Source organism: Eubalaena glacialis, chromosome 3 (assembly GCF_028564815.1).
Source record: "Eubalaena glacialis isolate mEubGla1 chromosome 3, mEubGla1.1.hap2.+ XY, whole genome shotgun sequence".
Taxonomy (NCBI): domain Eukaryota; kingdom Metazoa; phylum Chordata; class Mammalia; order Artiodactyla; family Balaenidae; genus Eubalaena; species Eubalaena glacialis.
In genome coordinates this window covers 187,980,881-187,986,335 of record NC_083718.1, presented here as the reverse complement: position 1 = coordinate 187,986,335, position 5,455 = coordinate 187,980,881, and the positions used below count along the sequence as shown (strand labels likewise).

At 51.1% G+C, this 5,455-nt stretch overlaps 1 pseudogene; it reads right to left on the bottom strand.

Moving 5' to 3' along the window:
• Positions 1-4,194: 4,194 nt before the first annotated feature.
• Positions 4,195-4,767, bottom strand: LOC133087290 (developmental pluripotency-associated protein 2-like; annotated as a pseudogene).
• Between the last annotated feature and the right edge of the window lie 688 nt (positions 4,768-5,455).

Here is a 5,455-nt window from a genome sequence, read left to right as displayed (position 1 = left end):
AAGAGAAGCTGGGATCTGTTTTTTGGGTCACTGTTTTCCCAGGTGGTCGGGGGGGCGGGGGGACGCTTGACTCATTTTCCTTGCTCCCCTCCTGCCCTTGTCCCCTCCATGTGGGGCTGGCCGGGGGCCAAGGGCTGGGAGATTTGGGCTGTTGCCTTGGTAATGCTTAAATATTGGCTTCAGGTTATGATGGTAAAATAAATAAGCAGAAGCCTTGGGGAGCTCTAAGTGGCCCTGCCCGGTGTTCCAGATGCCCGTCAAAGCCCTTGCGACGACTTGGACTTGACTCACCAGCAGAGAAGCATGGCGCTCTCTCCTGGGGAACGGAGCACAGGTTAGGGGCTGCGTGTGCCCCGGATACTCAGGGACCCTTCACCATACTAGATGCCCGGTCTCGATAGACTGTCCTAAAATCCTTGCTCACAGTCGTGAGGTGATACAGAGGCCAAGAACCCCAATCCAGAGCCTCGGGAAAACTTTCTCTCTGAAGGTGGGGTGGGCACAGAGGAAATTCATGGAGCTAAAATCACTGCTGAAGGTAAGATATACTCACTTTCAGAAGGTGAGGGCCAAGAAAATGAGAGTTGTTTCTAGAGCCCAGAAGCCACAATGCCCTGACTCGGGGGCGGGGGCTTGCGGGGGAGTACGCCTCCAGGACCCAGGAGCAGGGGAGCCGAGATTTGCAGCAGTGGCCGAGAAGATAACGACCCTGGTCCAGGAAGTAGAATAGAACTTTGCCCAAGATAAATTCTCCATTCCAATCCCAGCTCTGTTGCCAAGAAGCTCTTTGATTTGGAGGTGTATAACAGGTCCTTAGCAGCTCTGGGCCTCAGTTTCCCCATCTGTAAGCCATTATTTTTATAGACGGAGGCGGGAGAGAGTGGGACTCCAGCCCCGGGAACAGTCCCTGTGAAGCTCATCCCATCACACTCTCCCCGGGCAGCTGTGGCAGATGTGCAGTGCGTATTCCAGGATTTACGATGCGGCTGCCCTCGGGGAAGTGGAAACTGTTCGCCTCGCCCATTCCGAAGCATCCAAATAATAAACCTCCACTGAAGTCTTGGCTCAGGCGGTCTGCTTGTCCTGCTGTGTGTGCAGGGGAGGGAAGAGCACACAAACTTGGGCAGGGGTGGGGTGGGGACAGCTCCCTCTGGGCAACGCTGAAGCATGGGGGCGGTGCTGGGAGGGGCCCTGAGTGTTTGACACCAGCATTAGGTCACCACTGTCTTGCCCCTGGGGTGTGATATGTCAGCAGGCAGCCATTGGCCCGCATGCCATGATTCACAGCGGCGTGCATTCCTCACCCTGGGCCAGGGCCGCCCTTCCCAGCCCTCTCCTTGCTCCTGTTCCCTCCCAGCTCCCTGCCAGGGCTCCAGCCTCTGGAAGCCAGGAGGGAGTGGAGTGAGGCAGTGCACCGGCAGGGCCGGTGCCCCCGGACGCACTGGGGATGCTCCTTTTGACAGGTTGGTCCTCTCCAGAGCCACGGGCTGCCCCCTGAAAATGTATTGAGCTCTCCTGCTGTTCCGTCTACACAGTGATAACAATGGATGTTTATTGAGCCCCTTCTGTATGCTGTGTGTCAAATGCTCTAGGTGATGACTGTCCTTTGAGGGAGTGTTTTTGTTTCCTAGGGTGCCCATTACAAATGACCATAAACGGGGTGGCTTAAAACAACAGAAATTCTTTCTCTCGCAGTTCAGGAGGCCGGAGGCTGGAAATCAAAGTGTTGGCAGCCCATGTTCCCTCTGAAGGCTGTTGGGGAGAATCCTCTCTGGCTTCCTCCAGCTCTGGGGGATCCAAGGCCTTCCTTGGTTATGGCCACATCACTCCCCTCTCTGCCTTGTCTTCACATGGTCTTTTCCACTCTGTGTATACCTCTGTGTGTCCTCCTCTCCTTTTCTTTCTTTCTTTTTTTAAATTTATTTATTTATCTATTTTATTTTTTGGCTGTGTTGGGTCTTCGTTGCTGTGCACGGGCTTTCTCTAGTTGCGGCCAGCAGGGGCTACTCTTCGCCGCGGTGCGCGGCCTTCTCACGGTGGTGGCTTCTCTTGTTGCGGAGCATGGGCTATAGGGTGCACGGGCTTCAGTAGTTGCGGCACGCAGGCTCAGTAGTTGTGGCACACGGGCTTAGTTGCTCCACGGCATGTGGGATCTTCCCGGACCAGGGCTCTAACCTGTGTCCCCTGCATTGGCAGGCGGATTCTTAACCACTGCACCACCAGGGAAGTCCCCTCCTCTCCTTTTCTTACAAGGACACCAGTCATCAGACTTAGGGTCCACCCTAAATCCAGGCTGATGTCATCTGGGGATCCTTAACTAATGACATAGGCAAGGACTCTGGTTCCAAATAAGGTCATATTCGGAGGGCCTGGGTGGACATGAATTTCGAGAGCCCCCTTTTTAGTTTTTTTATTTTTTTACTTTTTGCCTACACCGTGCGGCTTGTGGAATATTAGTTCCCCTACCAGGGATCGAACCCGGGCCCTCAGCAGTGAGAACACGGAGTCCTAACCACTGGACCACCAGGGAATTCCTGAGGGACCCCTTTTTAGAGATGAGGAAACCGGAGACCAGTGAAGCAAGGTGGTTGGTCCGGAGTCCCCCAGCTGGAAAGTGATTGAGCGGAGTCAGGATTCAAACTCAGGCCCCATGGCCCCAGGACCCACTGTAATATTTCTGCCGGAGCCCAGCATCTGCAAGAATTCCTACCCTGCACGTCCAGGCAGGAGGTAAAACAAGTAGGAAATCCTCAGCTTTCGGGAGCAAAGCATAGTCCCATCCTCCAGTCACTCTCTAACTTCAGCTGGTGAACAAATCCCCGAACGGAGTTTGTAAAATCCCTCTCAGAGGTTCTGACCCAGTCAGCTGGATCTGCATTGTAAACAGGATCCTAAACCCCAGATGGCTGGGTACAGGTGATGCAGGTGGGTCCAAAACCATGTCCTGAGAATCCCCGAAGCATCACTGAGATCAGACCCTGGGGTTAAGACCAGCCCACCACAGCTCAAGGCAGGAGCAGGGAGCACAGCTCAGCCAGAGGGACCGCTCCCCGTGTCTGTGCCAGATGAGCCCAGAGGGCCAGGCCTGCCAGGGACCAGAGGGCCTCATCCCGCCACAGCCAGCTGGTGCCGAGCAACCCAAGGAGCAGTGTTTGGATTCAAACTCCCATTCCTGAAGGAGCTAATGCAAGCTCATTCTGGGAGAGCCCCAAGGCAGCTCTGGGCTCTGCCCAAACCCCAGCATGGAGGATTTGGAAAGGCCGAGAGAATGAGCCAAAACCCTCTTCCCCCTTTACAATTCCAGCGCCAATAGCTTTTCCCCAAGACCAGCCCTTTCATAGTGGCGTCATCTGTGCATCCTCAGTGCCAAGCGATGATGGAAATCCGGCATTCCAAGTCTTCCCGGCCAATTGGAGCTGCAGCCTTGTACCCTACGGAGTACAGCTCCCGTCCATCACCCAAAGCCGGGAGGAAAACAGGTACAGCTGGTGAACAAGACGTCCTTGGCATCTCACTAGAGCCCTCTCTACCAGGTCTCATGAAAAGACATGAGCTCAGCTTTTGGACCAACCACCCAGGTCTCCAGGGCTGCTGCAGTGGGCAGTGGCTCTGCCAGTGGCCACACCCAGAATCACCTCTGGCTTAAAATTCACTGCAAGTCCCAAACCCTCTGAGGTTTAAGAAGGGAAAGAACAGGGAAAAAAGGAAGGAAAGGAGTCACACCATCCAGGCGGCCCTGTGAAATACGGAAGCATCCCAGGATGCCTGGAGGGTAGACATCCACTGTGTTTGGGGTTCGTTTGTTTGTTTGTTGCTAACAAACATTTTTTTAATTGAGGTAAAATTGGTATATAACATTATGTTACAGATGTACAACATAGTAATTCGATATTTGTGTACACTACAAAATAATAGACCACAATAAGTCTAGTTACCATTATTACCATACAATTACGCCCCTTCGCCCATCTCACCCACCCCTCACCCCTTCCCCTCTGGTAACCTTTTATTTTGTATTAAGACATGGACCATCTATGTTCCTTTTTTCCTTTAACTTCCTTTTTTTTTTTTGGCCGTGCAGTGAAAGCACCGAGTCATAACCACTGGACCACCAGGGAATTCCCAACATGGACCATCTAAAAGCAATGATGTTGGTGTGTCCAAACCAGGTTTCTTCCTCTTCCCCATTGCAATTTATCTTTTCATAATTTTCTTATTCCTCTTAGCACATTCAGGGTATAACGTATTATCTTCTAGGTCTGGGGATGGGAAAGTGCAGGCAGGTAACATAAAGAGAGAGATCATCCTCCAGCGAGTGTCAGGCACCCAGGCCTGACCTGCATGGAACTGCAGGCGAACCCAACCTTCTGTGTCTGCCAAGAGCGGTCTGCCAGGGACCACACACCACTGGACAACTGAGGCTTGTGGCAGAAAGGACTCAACAGAGGTGGGAAGGGGCTGTGAATTCACAGCCTTAGGTTGAACGTTCTTGCAGCAATTCTTGACCATGCTGCCAACATGGCTTCCTGAGCTGAAGTTATCACTCCAACCACAATAGTCCTATCCTGCTCTCACTCATCCTACTTTTCCGAACACTTGTTCTACTGGTCACCATCTTGCGTTTCCTTGAACGTGACTGCAATCTGGACTCCTGTGATGATTGAGGAATATACTGATCTTTTTCAGGAATCTCAGATAAACCCCTATTTTCTGGCCATCGGTACAGTTCCATAAGGTGTCCCAACTCGCTTTATTAATTGGAGACATCGTGGTCGGCAAGGGTTAAACTGGTTTACTACAACTAGATTTGGGGCAAGCCTTGAACTCTTCGTTTGTTTAAGGAGGATGAGCTTGATCATTTGTATTCAGTGGCTCCACATTGACTTCTTTTTTATATTTTTATTTATTTATTTATTTATTTATTTATTTTGGCTGTGCCGGGTCTTATTTGTGGCACACAGAATCTTTGTTGTGGCATGCGGGATCATTTAGTTGCGGCACGCAGACTTCTTTGTTGCGGCACGCGGACTTCTTCTTAGTTGCGGCATGCATGCGGGATCTAGTTCCCTGACCAGGGATTGAACCCGGGCCCCCTGCATTGGGAGCAGGGAGTCTTACCCACTGGACCACCAGGGAAGTCCCTCCACGTTGACTTCTGAAGTTGAAGAAACACCTGGTTCCCTTTGACGGTCTTCAACAATTCCCTCATTAACTGGAACCAATGTAAGAGTCACATTTTCTTCATCTAATGCCTCTTCAAAGAAATTCTTCTTGTAATTTGGGTATGCCATTTTTCTGGGGTTTTTAAAAAAAATTTTATTGAGATGGGATTCGCATAACATAAAATTAACCACTCTAAAGTGAACAACTCAGTGGCATTTAGTACATTCACAGTGTTGTGTAAACACCACCTCTATTTGGTTCCAAAACATTTTTATCACCCAAAAGGAAACCC